At 41.9% G+C, this 20455-nt stretch overlaps 1 protein-coding gene across 2 annotated transcripts in view; it reads right to left on the bottom strand.

Annotated features, from left to right (window-relative positions):
- The window catches only part of PCDH11X (protocadherin 11 X-linked), a 424395-nt gene that overhangs the window by 205592 nt on the left and 198348 nt on the right, over window positions 1–20455 (bottom strand). The window lies entirely within an intron of this gene.

A 20455-nucleotide genomic window follows, 5' to 3' on the forward strand; every position in this document is an offset into this window, starting at 1 on the left:
GCACACATCTGCTCAAGGCCTCTCCACGAGCTGAGGCACACTGAGGGAATTGCAGCCTGATGTTTTCCCATGCACAAGTCGATGAACACACTGTGCCCTTCATCCCAACACCCAAGGACTGCAGCCCCATTTCACCAGGGACTCCAGACTGCAACCCCACCTTCCAGACTGGAGCAGACTCCACAAGTCAGGTGAAGTTTAATAAAAGTCTGAAACCTTTCTAAAAGCACGGGGAAAATGACTCTAAGGCATGGCATTTGGAGTTAAAGGGTTGGTGGAACGGAGAGGCTCCCTCCTGCATTTGGAGGTAAAAGCTTGGTGGAACAGAGAGGCTCCCTCCTGCAGCCCCGTGGGACAAACTCAGACAAACTCCTTTATCCTCCTCACACTAATTGTGATGCATCTTGAAATGATTGGATCTATTGTTAGAACGGGCCTTGTCAGCAGCTGGGACATGGTAATTAATAGAAATTTCTCTTTAATTCCTTAGGATGGAGAAGCTAAAGTCACAGTTGAGCCCTGGACCCCAATTATTAGGTGATTAATGAAATTATAATTGCCACGCTTTCGCTCACATTCACCACTAGGTTTACTATTAATCATTAGAGGCAGAGCACAAGACAAAGAAGATATTTCACAAGCATTGTGCTACAGACACATGGGAGAGCTCTATTTGGGTCAGGAAAATATTTTCTCCACCAAGCTGGAGCAAATGAGTGTCATTACCAACAAGTTAACAGTGCTGACAGTTCAAGTGAAGGCTCAGCTGCCTAACAGGAATCACTGCCTGCCTGATAACAGCAGCTACGCCTGATCCAGCACTGCAGACACAGACTTGCTGGCCACCAAGGTAGGAGAAACAGTTTTTAAGCAGGATTCCCTTCTGAGTTATGAGGATAATTCTTTTAAAATCATGTGATAGAGATCCCATAACTGCATTGTGTCTGTCTGTGGGCATGGACAGTCTTGGGCCATTGGACCCATCCTCTGACATCTCTACCTATTTTCCAAGCCTGATTATTTCCCAAAGACAACTCAAAGTGGCCAACAGAGCTCCAGCTTCACAGGAATTAAGTGAGTAATTCCACAGGAATTAAGTGAGTAATTCTTTTGTCTATAAAATATCCAGTTGAAAAAGAAAAAAAAAAATAACCCAAGAGTTGAGTTAGAGCTGCTTTAGCCCTGTAGCATTGATGTCAGGAAAGGTCAGAACCAAGATTTTTTTTTTTCCCTTCTTGACTGATCAGATTCTATGAAAGAATAATTATTTTTTCACAGATCAAAAAACTATGCAAGAGAAGGAAATTAAATGCAAGCGAGGAAAAAGGCTGAGATTCTTTTGTCTCATTTGGCTCGAACAACTCTTGAAAAATTTAAGGGCTCCACGGCCATCACCCCCATGAGAGACTGCAAGAGGAGAAGGATTTCCCTGGGGCCACAGAGCTGTGTCCTGGGGCAGAAACTGGGCAGAGGAAGGGACAAGTCCCCATCATGCCCCACCTGCAGCCTCTGCTCTTCAACACCTCCGTGCATTTGTGTTCTTGCAGCCGCACGGTGTAAAGTAAATGACTATTTACATTGTACTGATCTGTATCAGCTGAAAAATCACTGTAATTTAGATCTCATTTGTTTATGTAATAAATGATTTGTTTATACTGAACTCGATGCTTTACTTCAGCTCCTTGAGATTTCATTAAATCATAAAACACTTGTGAGACCATGCCTAGGAAAGGCAGAAACAGCAAATCTGCCACACAGCCCTGAATGCATTAACAAGCAAAGCATGCAGCCACTCCACCGTGTTTACTGGCAGAAAGAAGTGATTTCTGTGATCAGCCACTCTTGAATATGTCTGAAACTCTGATTGCAGGTGCTTTTTTTAGTGCTGATTTAAGCAAACATTCCTCATCTGACATCCTGTGGGTTTTAAACAGGAGGCGGGCGGGGACAGCAACGCTGGGGAAGTTGCACAATGCTGAATTCCAGTCTCTGGGGGGAAATAAAAGACCTCACTAATCTTTGATGTAATTTATCTGAGCATATGCCAAAGTGCACTAAATTGTGTAAGGGAGGATAATAAATATCTCCAGTGCATGACAGAGAGGGAATGGAGAGCTGAGGAGTTCTATTGCACTGTTCAATCAGAAGGTTGGGCCAGTTAATGCCTGAGCCCAAGGCTGAGCATCAATCTTGGCAGTGCTGTGACATGGCAGGAATTTACAGAAATAAGCAGGGTTTTTTTGCCTGAAAACCAGTAAATGTGATTATGTTTATAAATATTACTATTCTCATCATGAAATTGGCTATTAACAGCTTCCAATTAGGAACCAGAGATAACAGACACAGCTGTAACTTGGGTTAAAGATTCAGCAGAGAACCATGGCTGTTACAGATTGCTCTTACTGCAAATTAAAAAAAAAAAAAGCCTTACCACCCTTTCCTAATCTAAGAACTATTAACTGAATACTACGAAGCTTTTAACTTTCTTTACCTGGAGTACTGCTATAAACAAAAGAAGATTTGCTGGTTTGGTTTGGATTTTTTTTCATTTTGACCTCCATAACAGAATAAAATCATCTGTTGTTTTTCCCCCAATTCTTATAACAGTAATTCCACAATAAACTAGTACAGCATCCCCCAAATGCTAGGGAAGGTTGTAAAACTGTAATAAGATTCTGATATTTCAGTGGTGAGATTACTTTTACTGCACTAATATTTAGTTAATGCAACATCTTAATCAATTGCTTTCTAGGGAAGCTCCCAAATTTTCATACTTGCTGTTGGTGTTTAATGTTTTAATGAATATCTTACACAAGAGTCTCTCAGAGAGGTGCAAACAATCCCATCAAACTTTTCCAAGCATACACTGCATTCCTTGTTTCTCTTACACACACACAGTTTTACTCATGTTGTATTGTGATGGAAATCCCACAGATATAATCACTGAAATGGAGCTTACTCATCAGAGCAAGAGAGTGGCTTTGCAGAGATTGATCCCAAATGTATGAAGTCAGATCCTTTGTATCCACCTCTCTCATTTCTTAGCAAGGTGAGGATTTCCTGAAATACCATATGTAAAAAAAAATTATCCTTCATATCATCCTCCCTTATTTCTTAGCAAGGTGAGGATTTCCTGACCCATTGGAGGGCTCAACACAAGAAATGTGAAGTTACTGCTGGGCTCTGTTATTGCTCTGTCAGAGTCCAAATTGTGGGAGGTGCAGGTGGCGACAAAAAATTCACTCGATAACCAGAGACATCTTTTTCCATACCACAGAAAGATGAACTTAGAAAGAAGTCCAAATTCAATAACTTCTTGAATAGATTAACTCTAGCTTTCTAAATAATACAGCACATATTAGAAAGGGTCACATTTGTAGTGGCTCTAACAGCCCCAGGAGGGAAACTACAGTGGTTGCCTTTGATCTATTGGCCTATATTAAACAGTGATGTGCTGGAGCATTGGGAAATGTCCTAATTTATTCCTGGAAAATACGTATGCATATTGTCAGATGGAACATTCTTTATGCTGCAGTGGTGTATTTTATGAGAATGATTAAAAAAAGTGAAAGGAAGCAGAGAAGTGTGTCATCCATCCAAAATTGAACAGGCTGGCTGGCTAAATGGCTGAGCAGCAATTTTGATTGGAATTCTTTGCATCAAGATATTCACTTCATTTTTGTCCCACAGAAATGCTCCTTTCTAAGCTCAGAAGCAAAGTAAAAAAGGGGTGCACAAAAAAAGGCTAATTCCAGATCAGAGTGCCCAACACTTGTTGAGGTCTGTGTAAATACAGAACAGAGCAGAACAGGAGCTGCCCCTCCTGAGCCCTGCAGGCTCTTCCTGCAGTGCCTGGGTTTGGGAAGGCGCCAAAAAAGCAACTTCATGACACAGCCATGGTCAGAGCTTTGTGGGAACTTTAGAGCCTGGCACCTGGGCATGCAGCTCCTAAACTCACTGAATTTTAGAGTGCTGCCCCTGCACCAGAACTATTCCACCTGCACCATGAGCTCCAGGCACGTTTAGGTTTTTTTTTTTTAACATGTGCTAGTTAAAAAGCAGAAAACAAAAAGCCTGCCTAAAAGAGAAAAGAAATACAGCTCTGCTCACAAACACTAGATCTGTCAGCCTTTTGCAGGTTTTTTTTTTCCCTCAAAGCAAAAATAGCAAATAGAGGAAAAAAAAAATAATTTTTCCTTTGCATTTTCTAAAATTGAATTTTTCCCCTCATATGCTCTCACTGCACCACAGGCTGGCAATGCTTTCTGTAAGGGGCAAATGTTGCACATCCGTTTCTAATCAGAAGAATTTAATAATATTCCATCAGTTTGCATTTATGCTGTCAAATTTTTATATCTATTTTTTAGAAGAAATGTGAATACCTGTTGCTAGCCAGAGTAGCTGTGGACATGAATAGCAGCCCAACTGCCTCCTTCTGCAAAGAAAGCTCCCTCCTTGGTACCAGCTGAAATCCTAATCAGAGTTCCCTCACAACACAGATAGTGTAGGTGTGCTGTGCTAGTCATTGCTGTTATTATAAATGACATTTCAGGAATTGAAAAAATTGTAGCTTGTCAGTTGAGACCTGTAATCGTTTTCCATTCAGGAAAGGGTTTAACAGGGCTGCTGGTAAAAGGAGGAAAAATACATTCCCTTCTTGCTAATCTCAGAAAGACACAGGTGGTCTAAATGAACAATTATCTGAGACATTGAGGGACATTTCTAATAGCACTGCATTAGAGTGAGGGTTGGTGTGCTCTGATGGGAATTTAATAACCCCACATCAGCCCCAGCTGACCAGGATGCTGCAGCAGCTCCAGGGAGGGGAGCAGGGGTGACCCTGCCCTGTCCAAAATGTGCCCAGAGAGCCCTTGGTGCCACCTGCCCTGGCCACTGCTGAGGGTGCAGGGAATGCCACCCTTAGGTACCCACCCTAAAGCAGGCAGAGGCCCCAAGATAAATCCACTCCAGAAACAAAAGCTGTTCAAAGTGCTGTGTAACCCAAGAGGAGTTCCTGTGCCGGGTGCTGTTAGTGCAGTCCTAAATGGAAATTCACTTTAATAGAATCCCTTATGATGCCTTCAAATTGCTCCCTAAAATGGAATAAATGAGACAGATGCTTTAAACTTTCAGATGTTTAACCATGTATTTCTACTCTGCATTTCTATTTCTCCCATGTATTTCTATTTCTACTGTGTATTTCATATAATGTGCTTGTTGCTGTCTGTGGGCATGAAAGGAGAACTTATGTTCACAATCTGAAGTACAAGTTACATTAGAACTCCTCAAAAAATCTAATAGCCTTTCTAGATGATAGCCTATGTTAGAACTAAACAGCCAGGAATAGTTCATGGGTACAAGCAGATAACTGTGAGATAAGCAGTGAAAAAAGAGAAGGAACATGATTTAATATTAAGCTGTTGTAGTGGCCTGCTGGGAAGGAGGGAAAAAGTAATCACTGTTAAGCACAGACTTGAAACATCTCCTTCAAAACAAACCAGAGGAACCTAAACCTCTCTTTCTAACAATATTAATAATTACCAAATATTATAATTTTGATGATAATTGCAATCTCAGCCATGCAAGTTAAGCAGAGCATCCCTTCTCTCCAAATCACTGCAGCCCCAGCCCTGCTGCCAAAGGCAGTGGAAATCACAGTGCCCACTTGGTCAGAAAAATCAGAGCTCCCCTTCCTTCCCACCAAGCACTTCATCCTCTGGTAAGCATTGCAAAAAGTCTGGAGCACTGTAGGAAGAATGGCTGTGCAATAAAAGTGTAATTGAAATGGCTGCGCTGCTGCCTCATTTCATTACTCACACTGGCCTTTGCTTGTTAAATTTTAAGATCTCTTGGGAAACCAGTGCATAATATAACAACACTCCAGAGTGTCAAAACAACCCCTGCTATGATTTATCTCATGCATGACATCAAGGATCTATTTTAAAGTAAAGATTTTACCAGTGAAACAAGTCCTTAAACTTTTCCAGTTCCCTGAATTTAAAGAACGTAGACTAAAAATTGTGGGCAAATTTAAGGAATTTCTAGAGTTCCAGCTGTCTTTGCCTGCCTGAAACGTTTGGAGTGTCCTGACTCTTTTGCATCTCCAAAGTCATTATAAGAAGAAAATCTAATCTGGGTTTCTTGAACAACAATTAGTATAAGAAAACAAAATTTCATCAAGTAGGCAACTAACAGAAGAAAAACAAACAAACACAAAATCCAATTACAAATTTAGAAATTCTTTGGTTTAGAGTAATTTTAAAGTTCCATTCAACACACAGGGATTGTAAATCCTTGTGGGTGACACACACCAACATGTCAGGGAGGGATATCTGGATACCCAGCACAGCCCTGCTCTCTTGGTGCTCTGAATTTGCCTTTTGAACTACAGCTTTACTAACAAGATGTGAAATGAATGGGCTCTGGCAGGTAAAAAAAAAAAAGGTGCATTTCTGCACCTCCTTGCTAACTTCACCAGCAACTACAATTAAATTGGAAAACCCTTACAACCACAACTACCATTAAAAAAATTCCTCCTGCCTCATGCAGGTAAGGTCACCACTGAATATTCTGCTGTATTTGTTTGCAAGGAAAACCAGATGCACAACAGCAGTGCCATTTCTTCATCTGCCCTTAATTTCTCCATAAAATCTGCCACGGCCATGGCATGTTACCTGTAGGAAATGCCATAAAATTAATTTTGTCTGGGCTTAATTAGCAGTTTTATATTTAGCTCCTTCCAGTGCACAGAGGAGCCTTGGCTCCTCTGCAGCCATGCCCAGGAGTCACTAATAGGCCATCTAACACAAATATAACTTTTTGCTCTCTGCTGCTATGGAAGATTGATCATATCCAGCAGGCTTTTATTTGGAGGCAATTTCTCCTTTGTGTCAGGAGACTGTGGCTAACTCTGAGGCAAACCCCCTGCCAGAAGGACTTTCAGAAGAGTACTGGAGTAATGATTTGAGCAAGTACTTTCTACACCCAGCTGCCCTTGCCCTGTAAAAGCTGAGCCAAGGACCAGCAGAGCCTTAGAGGGGACCCAGAGCAGCTTCCCCAGGGGACCCCAGAGGCGCTCAGCACACTCCTGCCCCCAGAGCAAGTACCAAAGGCTCGGATGGGCCACGACACCCCAGCCCTGAGCTCAGAGCAAAAAACAGCACAGGGCACAAATTACAAGGGACACGAAACCACCTTTTTGAAAAATTCACCAGCAGTCAGGGTGTCACCCTGATTTTTAAAGTTTTTCTAAGCCTTCTGATGTTTGCATTCTTGTAACCAACTTTCTGTGAATACCTTATTGTTTGCAGTCTTTTATGGAGGAGGAGAAATCTGATGGACTGTTGGTTTGTCCAGTGTCATTGGAGAGGTGGCACTGTCACCCTCCAATCCACCGCCACTTCGGGAAATCTATAAATGTTGGAGTCAGAAAATAAACTTCCATTTTTACCTTGAGAACAGCAGTGTGTGTGTCATATTATTTGGTGTCCTCTAGTGACAGCAGGGTTAGACACACCAGGGTTTTGCTCTTTGTTTTCCTGTTTCTCCCTGGCAGATCCAGTGAGGGAAGCCTTTGAGTGATGACAACTGGGTGATGCTCATCACCCAGCACCCTGGGTTTATTCTAAAATTTATTCTAACGTAAGAAGTGCAATTCCTAGGCATTGGCAAGAGGACACGGGGCTGTCCCAGTTCAGTTTGGTCACCAGCTCCTTTTCACTCCCTCAGTCCATGCTGATCTCCAGTCCTCAGCCCTGGGAAGAGGCAGAAGCCCCAGATAACCCAGCCAGATCAATAACAAGGGGACAGGACATTGGAGCCCTGGGTCTCTATGCTGTTAACACAGCCTGTGTGTTCTGTCTCTTCTCTACAGAAATTTAAACAATTTAAACCTCACAGTCTAAAACATACTGGGGAAGTAGAAATCAATGGAAGCTTTGTTATTTCAAGAAAGCAATTCCAAGGAGTCTGAAGCATTGTCTCCCTAGGACTTCAGTTTGCATTTTCATGCAATTGTGTGGCAAGTTCTTTGGCTGAAGAACAAAAAAAAAAAACATGGAGAAGCTGAGTGGCCTTTCTGTGCACTGTTCCCTACAGAATGAAATTAATCAGTTACTTGACTTCCACTTTGCCTTAACATTATTGCTCATTATTTAACTAAAAAAAAAAAAAAAATCAGAGTTTTATTATTGCAGAACCTCAACCTGTTCTGAACTCTGCAGTTCTGTCAGGGGCATCGACTATAATGATCCAGATCTCAAGGTCAGAAATATAAAGAGCTGAGTAAACCAGTAATTTCACACTGTGTAACAGTCTCTGAGAATACTGGCCCCTGACATATCATGCCATGAAGAAAAACAACGAACTTTCATTTTTGATTTAAAGAGTCTAAGTTTACTCAAAGGTGTTTTTGCTATCCCCCAAAGTTTTAGAGCAGTATAACCAGCCTTTACAACTTGTCAACATTTAATAGCCTACACCCCAATGATTGATTTTCTTCAATTGGCTTTTTTTTCCCCTCTCCAACCCATGTATTTAGCTTTTAGGTGCAGCAGGTTGACAAGGCATCTATCATGGCTAAACAGACTAATTCAGAAGCATTTATTTTCTGCAGCCCTTTTAGTTTGGTCTTCTGCTGCATTCTTTGCTCTGTGTGTTCCCATGTACCAACACAGGTTTGTGCTGCAGCGGCACAAGAAAAGCTGTTCTGTGCTCTTCCTTCTGCACTCCCTCCTTCCCACCCTGCCTGCCACCTTCCCTTCCAAGGCAGTTTGGTTTGGAAAAGGAAGATCACCAAGTAAGGACCTGTGTAAGGGTTTTGGTACTTATTAAAACACATTTAAGATATACCTGGGTTCGCCCCATTTAAAAATGCCATCTCTCAAGACAATACAAAAGTAGAACAGGAGTTTTCCTGCCCAAAAAGTTGGTAAGTTTAACAGCTGCCTATTTAAGCCATGCTGTCCAATAATTCTGATATCTGAGTGCAAGTGGTGTGCACTGTGTGAAATGTACAGTGTCAGACACATCCTGAGGTTTCTACAGCAAAGAGATATCACTGGAAAAAAAAGATAGAAATGTCTGTTAAGGTTTTTCAGTGAAAACCTATCCCTGAAGACCTGAAGTAAGCTTCCAAGAAGGCTGAATTAATTCAGCAAAACACACAGCATGAGTTACCTGCAGTCCCTTAAAGTAATAGAGAGGTCTCAGGGCCTCACAAACCTGAGGATGAACTTAAAAATAGAAAGTAATAATTCTGGGGTCTAATCTGAGCTTCATCTCTCTCAGATTGTGGAGACATGGAACATAGGAACAGCTCAGAAGAGGCAGGAGGAGGGAAATCCTCCAACAGCATCACAATTACTTTTATTTTATCAAGTTGCTATAAAAGGAGCAAGTTTATTCCTCAGGAAAACAGCCCTAGACAATGTTTTTAAGATGTTTCTTAATAGTTAAGCCCCACCTCCTCTCTAGGAAGATAATTAAGAACTGTCTTTTGTCTCGCTGCTGTTTGGTGAGGGTAGGAGTGATACACAAATGACTTGAGAAGCTGCTGAGTTAAATCACTCCTGTTTGCAAAAAACTAAAATCTGCCAGAGTAAGGCATCACTAACGGATTTGTAGCCGACAGAATAAATACCACTTGCAGGTAAACTAATATTTGAGGAATATGTGAGGAAAAACTTTCTTACATAAAGGAAAAGGCTCCTTCAATTACTGCCCATCTTGCAGCTCCCTTGGGAATTTCCCAGCTCCTTCTATCAGCTCTCTCTAGGTGGTTCTAGCACGTGCCTTTATTCTTTATAAATATTGTTTTATCTTCTAACTGGAGGCCAGAAATCCTCTTTTTTCCCCTCAGTCAGGATGAGGGCTACAAAAACACTTGATAGAGAAGCTGCCTGCACAGAGTCCTGGGCACGGCTGGCTTATTTCACAATGGCCAGTGAGAGAGATTCATTCCTTGGAAGGGGAAAACAGCATTTTTCCATTAAGTGAACTCTTGTATAATACAGCAGCATATCTCTGCTTCTTAGAGTCCCCACAACTCTTGCTATCCTTGTTTCCAACTGAGTTGTTTACTTTCTCTCAAATCCTCAGCTTGGCAGAGCTTGTGAACAGCCTGCCACGCTGCTGAGCACAGTGCCACAAATATGAAAGGAAGAAGCAATTCTGAAGGAAGCACATCTGAAAGGAGGAAGATAAAATAGTGATGGCACGATTATTTTTATTTTATCAAGTTGCTGTAAAGCTGCCAAGCCCAGAAGCTGAGCGTTTTAGCCGTGTTCTGAAAAGAGAAAGCCAGAAAAGCTCTTCCCTCTCTCATTGCTGCTCCTCACCAAAAAAAAAAAAAAAAAAAAAGTTCAGATGTTTCCAAGTCACAACACTTGTAAGTTCTGAAACAGAAAGAATCAAACAGATCATAAAGAATCCTCACTTTTCCTTAAATAGGCAGAGATCTGTGTGATAGGCACAGGTGTGAAAGCAGCTAAAGGAAAAACAATTGGAATTGAAAAGAGCCAGGAGCTTTGTTCTCCCTGAGATCCAAGTGCCTCATGCACCCACTCCCAGGGAGGCTGCTCAGCAGGGAAACCAAATCTGCCCAGAAAAAACATCAGAATCCACTGTGGATGGCAAAGATTTCATGGATCTTGGACTGAGCACAGAGATCTACTCCAAGCCAACTGATTCTGTGAAATGATCCTTTAAATAAAACTGATTCTGTGAAATGATCCTTAAAATAAAACTTGGGAAGGAGAAAATTTTAACGTGTACATGGCAGAGGATCGCTGTAAAAATCAGGTTTTCTCAATGGGAGATAAGTGAAGGAATTCAGAGAATAAAGCATAAGTATGAAATATTACCAGATAACTGAGTACTAAAAATGTCCCACAGCGCAAAGTACTTTGGTAATAAGTAATTAATTAATCTGGTAACAGCACTTCAGATTAGGACATTGCCCTGAAAACCTTAAACTTAAAGAAGCACCAAGAACTCATCTTGTCCATGGCAATGATTGACTGTGGGCACCCTGGCAGGGGAAGATTCCACAAATGGTGACAACCTGAGGATTTATGTGAGTCTTTGCTCAAGAGTGAAGAGGAATTTAGAATAAAATCTTGAGGGAGAGCAGCAGCACAACGAGAGGGCATGACAAATAAAACAAAGTGCAAGTTCTGCCTCGGTTGGTAGTTTACACCATCTGTACTGCAGATATATAGTGAAATCCAGGGCATTACAAAGTACTGGGAAAATTTATGGATTTCCAAACAAAGCAGGAGAATATGCATCTTTTCAGGGATGATGAATTCCACAGCAAACACCAACCACTGTCAGACTGTTTGCAACATTAATTCTTTTCTGAGTCTGGGAAATTTCTAGTATCTGTTAGAGCTGGGAAAACAGCACCATGCACAACAATTAATTGTGGGTTTTGGGAAGGCACAAAGGCATTTCAAAACAAAGCCAAAATGGAAAGTTTTGCTGATCATTTTCCAAACTAGAGATGCTGATCTGCAGCACCAACACCTACTGTCTGCAGCCTGGCACCCTTTTCTAATGGCATTTCCCCTGATTTAGCTTCATAAACAACTCAATTAAAACTAGTTTGTAAAATTCCAGCAAAAACCAATTTGCATTCATAACAGCATGGAAGAAGGAGCCTTCCAAATGAAGAAGTTCATCCATGGAAAGGATGGTACTCCCTGAAAAACTCCCTTCCTTCTTCAAGGCAGAGTTAGCTACCAACCAAAACCATTTCATTTCCTAAGAAAAGACAAATACTGAATTATACAAATCTGTTTTCAGCCTACTTTGAGCTAGCACATAGATTCTGCTGTTCATCTGTGTCCTTCAGTTCCAAGCAGGCAGGATGGAGGCTGGAAACAGCATTTCAGTGGCAACGGAGTCCAGGCCACCATCTCTTTGTGACTCCCTGTAATTTGCCTCCAACTGTGGCACAAACTTGTGCTGCTGGGCAGTGACAGAGGCAGGCTCAGCCAGAGGGACAGCAAGGGCTGGGACTCCTATGGCCTGAAAACCAATAACTGCTTTATAGAAATATGCAATGGGACAGCACAAAGGGAAAAAAAAGAGATCTGGAGCAAGATCTGATTTGTTGAACTAATTGTGAGAGGGCACACCTGTGTCCCTGCACGCCTCACACCATGTGGATGCAGAGCAGGGGACACAGGCAGGGGAGCCTTGTGGCCAGCCTGGATTCTGACATTCCCAGCTCAGCATCTCAATCTGCAATCAAAAGCTGGCAGAGCAGGAAAAGTGCCCACAGCACAATTTATTCGTCACTGTTTCTCTGCTTTGAAATCCCTTCTAGGTGAAGAAAGCCAATAAATTCTTAGCAAGAAGCCCCATGCTGCTCTGCTGCCCAGTGAACTCAGGAGGCCTGAGGAGTGAGAAATGTCCATTTTAAAGGGCAGTACTGCCCTAAACTGCCCTAAAAAGGATTCAACACAGGCACCCTGAATGGCACAGCAGCACCTGCACCCTCTGGGAGTGCCCCTGTTTCCTTGCAGGAGCTAAAACCCACTGCAAATTCTGACTCTGATAATCTCCCCTCGTTATTTATTGGATTCTTTCTCAAAGGCAGATGGAGAGAGCAGTGGTGTTAATCTCATTTGGGATTGAATGAGTCCAAAATACCCATTACCTTATAGGCACTGGGGCACCACGCTGGAGTGTGTCTGCTTCATATGAAACAATTTTCAGCCAAAAAATTAATCAGACCATAAAATATCCTTCAAGAAAAACAATGATTTTGCAGATGAGGAGTTGCCTCAGAGAATGAGCAACCTGGCAACCCAGAGCCACCATCTCCACTAAGACACAAAACAATAATCACACAACTTAATGGACTGGTGAAATCCCACATTTCAGTTAACTAAATTCAGGCAAAATCTCTTTTCAACGCTGAAGATGTGTGAGAGACAGTTTGGGTGTGCATTGGGAGCCTTAACAGCATTTATGAATAATTTGTCCCCCAACACTGGGTTTCAGCCTCCATCCTTTGTGAGCAGAGGTAAAACATTCAGTGTTACAGAATCACAACTGGACTGAACCCGTGCAGGTGAAGAGCTCACAGTGCACTTTGTGCCTCCTTCTGGCATTGCCTGGGACAAGATTTTATGGCTCTGTTTGCTGTCCACAATGAAAAATTTGTGTCACTAATTCATCAGGAATTAAGACACAATGTTCTTACTAAATGTTGGAAAAGTTTACTTTAAAAAAAGCCAACCAACCAACCAACCAACAACACCAGCCCCAGGAAAAGATGGTTACAAATTTCCTAAAAACAGTGCAGGGAAAGAAAACCTCAGGTGATCAACCAAGAGTTAAAAACGCAAAACTTCCAAAAGCTTTCCCTCAAACACTCTCCATGCTAAGATCTGCATGGAAGCCAATACCATTTTTAAGATTTAAAGCACAACACCAGAGAGATTTTATTATGTTCATGTTTTCCAGGGGCTTTTCAAGCTGCTCCTCTCCCTCCCAGACGCATAAATCCCTGCTCTGGTGGAGCAGGGCAGAGGATGGATCTGTTCTGTGCACAGCTCCTGCCTCCCCTTGCAGTGACAGCCAGGTGGGCACTGGAAAAGGGACACCTCCATCAATCCCAGCTCCTTTGTGTTCCCAATTTGAAGATTTATGCAAGCTGAGCACAACTTACAGCAAGTTACAGTCCAATGGCACTTAATGGTTCACAGCAAGTTAGTTACAGTCCAATGGCACTTAATGGTTTTGATATTTAGAATTTCTCCTAAATATCAGGGATGTCTCTGCTCCCTGGCCAAAAGGGGGTGAAGGAAAAGGAAAACCATTCTGAGCATCCCCATGGATAACTGAGCACCTCACAGAGCTCATCTACATCTTCTGAAAGCAGGCCCAGGTGATTTACCCTGACGCTGACAGGGCTTTGTGCATCTCCAGAGATGGAGGAGTAGCTGTCTACCTGTCCTTTCTAAACACTGTTTCACTGCTGAGTGCCCATCTCCTCCAGCTCAGCGTGAGGAAGAGGAAGATAAATGCCCTGGCTGCTCTGAGCAGCGCAGCTCCCCCCCTGCAGCCCCAGCCCGAGGCACTGGCAGCTTTTTGGGGTTACCTGTTTGCACTGGGGTTACCTGTTTGCACTGGGCTGGGGGCCCAGGTGATGCTCTACAGCTGAGCTCCTGCTCCTCCTACCAATCCTTTCCTCTTTGCACCTCTGTTTGAGTCTGTAACAGCAGCCCTGACGTGTCAGGAGCAAGAGGAAAGAAAAGATTTAACAGTGTGAGCCAAAGGAATTAGGCAGACAGCATCGCTGTCACGGCAGCGCACAAAAAGGGAAGAGACATTCTACAAGGCAAATGACTCAGAAAGGATTTAAATACCTCAAGGAGGACCTGGAGCCTTTGCTATAGGCTAATTTCCCCTTGAGCAGTTTGGATGTTCGGGCTGTGGGAGCGCAGTGTGACAGGGCTGAGCGCAGCAGATCCAGCCCCATGAGCTGCATGGGAACTCTCTGGGGAGGCCTCCCTGCTTTTAATTAACTCAGGAGAGAACTCTATATTGGCTCAAATTGAGAGGTTTTTTATCATGGAATCACAACCCAGTCTGGAAAACAGACAGCTAAACTTAAATGAAATGGGAATTATATTCTGCTTTTGTAATAGTCTCCCCTGCTGAAATCAATAGCAAATTCAGTGCTCACTGCTCTGAGAGCCGGCTTCTTTCTGTCCTTATTTTCTCTGAGTGACTTTTCAGCTACACAGAGACTAACCTCCACTGCCATGCACTATGGCACATCAGGATCTTAAAAAAAAATATTTTATACATAGTAAAGTCTGTCTGAAATCCTCCTAGATTAATACAAATAGAGTTCTGCCTGTTGGCCAGGTAACCTCAGCAACCCTGCTCCGCTGCAGAGTAAGTCTTGATTTAATTAGAATTAAGATTTTATTTGCAAACATCTTGTAATTACCTTTCTTATTTTACAGTTGAATACTCCCAGTGGCCTACTACAGGCTGATATACTGGTTTATATGTGGCAAGTTGGTGGTGTTCTATTCCCCATTAACTGGAACCAGGGGAAACTATCAATAGACAAGGATTTGTTAATGCCCCTTTCCACTCCATAAACTGCCTTTTCAGAGTCACCTTCCAGAACTGTGCCCTGAATTCTGGATACATTATTTGTTCAGGATGTCAGGGATAATTAGTGTGTTTTCTTTTCTCTTCAGTTTCTCAATAAAATGTTATTTCGTTCCTGCAGATACTCAAATCACACCAGGACAGCTCTCTGCTTCCAGTTGGCTTCAAGCTTGGGAGGCATCCATTTGAAGAGATCAAGTATCAGGTTTTAAGATTGTTCAGAAATTTATGTAAGAAAATTCTAATTTCATTTTGAATCCCCACACCTTCTGCTCTGATCTGGTCTTTTCTTACTATTTTTGTTTGTGTGTTTCTTTTAATTTTATTTTACCATGCTTTTTGTGTTAGCACTCAGGATTACAATTGAAGCTCCATTACATAAGAAATATATTCAAAGAATATTTGAATTTATTAAGGAACCAAATAAAATGGGAATATTTTGAGCACACAGATTCTAAATACTGAATATAACCTGGGTGTGAATAGACTGTATAAATCTGTTCAGGTGGCTAGTTTCTATTGAAGACACCAAACCAGGAAAAAAAGTTTTGTTTTCATTCTGACTTTGACTGGTTTTGAGTCCTAAAGGCTCAAGCTGTGACTTAAGCAAACAGAGCACACCAGGACTCCACGAACAATAATTCAATACCCAAGAACTATGGGAACAAAATATGCACTGAATTCTTGTTAATTGCTTCTCTTCAAATATTTAACTACAGTTGCTAATATTTGTTCTTAATTTAAAACACTCTTTTTATAATTAAAAAAAACAACAAACAACCTATTTTAATTTTGAATATTTTTAAAGCCAAGATCAAACCACAGGCCATATTGCAATATATCTCACTTGTCAATAAAAAGAGTGCTTAAATAAGTACCTTCAAGCATATTTATCAGAAGCAGAGCAGCAAATGTGGTTGGATTATATTTATTATTGGCAGCTTTTTGCCTGTGAGCAGGAGCTGAGGGGAACAAGGTGAATTGCCAGCTCTCCTAACAAGACATCTCTGTCAGAGGGTGCTTGGAGACTTTTCTGTCCAGAAATGCTCAGGGGAGAGCCTGGCTGCAGATTAGGGCTCAAAACCAATGAAAAGAACAGAAAGTGCTGCACATGGCTGTGCCTGCATTGCTGGGCATTTGGAGGCAACCAGAATTACACGACTTGATTTACTTTACAAAAACTGATTAGTAAAACCCCCTGTGGATTTCTTAACTATACTATGGAGGGATATAAGATTAGTGCAGCAATTCCCATCATCAAACGTATTTACTGCTAAAATATTGGATTAGTGATGTTGTATCCACTGTTCTAAGATTATAAAGTGATTCTTGAAAATTGAGCAAAAACCTCCCCTACACTCTATCATTTGTAATTAGATTTGAGTGAGTGGCTTTGCCTTTTCAGAAAAAGCAATTTTGCTTAAAAAAAAGTAAAAAAAAATAAAAATGGACTGTGTGCTGCACACAAATAAAGAGAAAATAAAACTATAGATTCAGAAGAATCCTCTTTTTGAGACACAAATGGCTGTATTTGGGTGGATCTTGTTGCTCCTGCTTTGATGCCCAGTGCTGTGGAATACCCCAGCTTTACAGCAGGTGGTAATAAAGCCTTGTTGGTGGGAGATGTGGTTTGTTTGAACACACATCATTTATTTGACATCATCATCCTCAGACCCTCACCCCTCCCAGAGAACTCTGAGGGTCATCATTGTCTCAGGTTCCACAGACAGTGAGCAGTGAAGGAGGAAGAGCACGAGGTAGAGGGGATAAATTAACATGCTCATTAAAGTAATTATGCTACATTTGGGCCAGGAAGATAAATGCAGCTGTATCCTGACTTTTAAGCCATTATCTTCAGTGACTAAAAGCACTTGGAGCTCTTACAATTAATAAACAAATAAAAAGCTACAGCACTATCATCACCTTCTCACATTTTATCCTGTTGAATGCCTCTAGGAACCACTTGTATGAAGTACTTCAGAGAGACACATAATAGACAGTGATGTAGGAGTCACCAAAAAGAAATTAAATCAGAAATATTCTGCAACTGAAGAGTGGGAGTTTTGTTGTACCTGTCATGCTGGCAAACCTCACTGTTTGCCACTTCTGCAGTTTAAACTTGAGCATTGTTCCTTTTCAATAAGAAAATGGTAAATCCCTGTTGTCTCCTTCGAGAGTCATCTTCCCACTAATGACAGAATCCTGGAGGTTTTAGGGGTGGAGAAGACATGGTGATCCCATCATCTCCCTGGGCTGCCTAATTCCAGTGTTTTCAGTGAAGAATTTTTTCTTTTTTGCCATCTCATCTAAGCCTTGGCAAACCTTTAGGCCATTTCCTCTCATCCTGGCAGTTGTTTCCTGAGACCAATCCCAACTTGCCAAAGGCTGGAAGATACAATTTGTTTCTGATTCAGAACCATGGTGACCAATATTATTTCATGTCACTGCCACACAAAATTCAGCAGCAGCAGCCTCAGAAATTTAAACAATCACAGATTACTTTGATTTTAAATTGTCCTGCCTATAATGGACTGTAAATTTAGAGACTATAAATGCATAATCTTAACCACAGTAGCTCTGAACAGCCTTGACAGGGTTTATCAGCTAAATGTTTAATCAGGCAAAGCAGCAAAAAAACACAACCACAGGAATACACGGTATTTAGCATTTAAATAAAGCTTGTAAACCAATGACAAGTCTATTTGGGCAACGACTCCCACACGTGTTCCTTATCTGCAAAGGTCCTGTCCCAAATTTATCGGAACAAGTCTCTCGTACTTTATTTTCCAGGCAGGAACATCAGTTTCCATTCACTGAGTTCACAGAAAAAAAAAAAAGATGCAGAAAACTACAAGTTAAAAGGCACGGGCATGAAAAAAGAATTCCCACAATGTCAATGTCATACTGCTCTGTGAACTTAATCAAGCACAGCCAAAACCCCTAAAAAACAGAACGGTAAAACCAAGAACAAAAACCCCACCACAAAAAAGGAGAAATGAGCCTGACAAAGCACTACAGCTCTTTTCTTGTCTAATTGCAGAGCTGTTTCAAAATTCCCAGCAAAACCTGGCTGCTTCCAAGATCCAACCTTGAGCAAATAAGGCAAGTAGGAGCCATGGCAGCAGAAATCCCAAATCTTTGTTTCCCCAGCCTGTAACCTCTGTGTGAAATTGCCCTGCTGCTAATGGGCACCAGCTTCTCCCCTGCTGCTAGCAGGGGCCAGATGTGGTTCTTTCTGCCTCACTGCCCCTTGGCCCTGCACACAAACCCTGCTCTGGGCAGAACTCATCCCACAGCAGCCCAAGCACACTAAATGATTTTTTATTGTTATTATTAAATAGACACAAGTAGTGAGACTCTCCCTTGTGTGCGGTTTGGGGGACTCAAAAAACTCCCATGGAACTAACACCTTTTTGTGCAGAGGAATTGGCTTTGCTTGTGGTTCATTCCAGCAGCTTTTAAATACATTTCTCCTCCTTTTAGAGTTGGGAACCATTTGCTTTATGAGCACCATTTGGATCATTTGCCTGTTGGTCATAAAATAGACAAAGCTTTTATCCATGCCATGAATTTTTACTCACTTTATACAAAATACCTAAGGAGGGATTTGCAGTGGCCAGAATTACAACCATGAAAGAATTATCAACTAATTTAATTTTCTGCTACACTAATGGTTCCAGCAGTTTTTGATTTTGTTGATTACATTTCTTCTCTCCAAGAAACAAAAAAGCATATTAGCATTAGTTTCTTTGTATGTATTTGTTTTAGAAAACAGACTATCTTTTTAAATAAGAAATGAATAGGAATGATAAAAATATTTTATGAATTTTAATCTTTGTGGTTATTAAACCTCTGGCAAATGCAGATTTCAACAGCAATCAAACAACATGGTGATGGTCTGTTGTTGTTCCAGCAAGAACAAGGATTCCCATCAACACTGGGACAGTGCAACAGAATATTTCCTTGGCAGGACTGCTGGCAACAAGTCACACAAGCCACCAAGGAAAAGTGGCTGCAAAATTCACCTGTGTCACCCACGTTCACGCACCAGTTTCGTGTGACAATCGTAAATGACAATCGTAAATGCGTAAATGACAATCACAGCATCAAGCTGCTTGAACAGCTCCTCTCTCAACTCAGAAGCCAAAATCCTCTCAAAGAACCCAAACCCAGCCCCAACTCCGAGCTCCTGGTGAGGAAATGCTGCAGGAGAGGACCAGGAGGAGCCCATCAATGCCCCATCAGCTGGGACCAGACACCTCCCTGCAGGTTGTTCCTGCACATGAAGGGTTAATGCCTGCTGCCAACTGAGGAGCACAGCAAGCCCCCGCAGGACTGCACATAAACATTATTGATTGCAGACTCAGATCGATGGGGTTTAACTGCTGTGATTAGCAGCTGCCTGGATGGAGGGTTTGGCCATGCAGGGGCTGGGAGCAGCGCACCCTGCGCTGGGAAAAGGGGAAATCCTGTGCCTTGGAGAGCAGCAGCTGAGGGACTGCCCTGCAACACGAGGCTTGCAGGTTCACAGACAGAAATCTCCTCTCTGCATGCACAAACATGAGCAGCACGTATCTGGGACTGCAGGAAGGGTTTCTCAGCTGAGAGTTTCCGTATTTTAGCCAGCTGTATGGACTGGCCTGTGGAAGCCTGCACAGCCAGCAGGGCACCTGCTAAAGGGAAATGCACTCAGGCATGAACAGAGCTGTGAGAGCTGTTTCATTTCTGCTTCTCAATTCCTACACTGTATTTGCCACAAGCTTTGGGAGTAGAGGCCTCTAGAACAAAGCTAACTTCAGGATTTCACATTTCACTGCTTCTTTCATTGCCTCACATCACCTCTGCAGCCACATACTCCATGTGCAACAACACACTGATGCACAGGGAATAAACAGCAGAAAGGGCTCTGAAATCCTCCACATAAAACTTTTATATAAATTCTTTTTTTCAATTACAAACACCAAAATATTCAAACCCATTCTGTGTTAAGAAACATTGCATATTAATATCCATGTTTCTGCATTGCCTTTTGCATGATTGATTGTTGTTTCATTCTTGGTTAAGTCCTCATGAAGCAAAAGGTTGATCTCTCAAACCTCCCTCCCAAAATAACAAACATTCACCACTTCATTCCTACACCAGATGCTCACAGTTTGTTGACACACCAAGAAAACCATCAAAATAGTTTTGTTTTGTCAAGTTCTGCAAAATTTTTTTAAGCACAAGTTGAAGGCAGGATAATGCTGGTATTTCTCCCTTAAAAAGAACTTAACTCAAAGGGGACCATCAATAATCTGGGCAGCCAAAAACCAAA

Source organism: Geospiza fortis, unplaced genomic scaffold (assembly GCF_000277835.1).
Source record: "Geospiza fortis unplaced genomic scaffold, GeoFor_1.0 scaffold29, whole genome shotgun sequence".
Lineage (NCBI taxonomy): Eukaryota > Metazoa > Chordata > Aves > Passeriformes > Thraupidae > Geospiza > Geospiza fortis.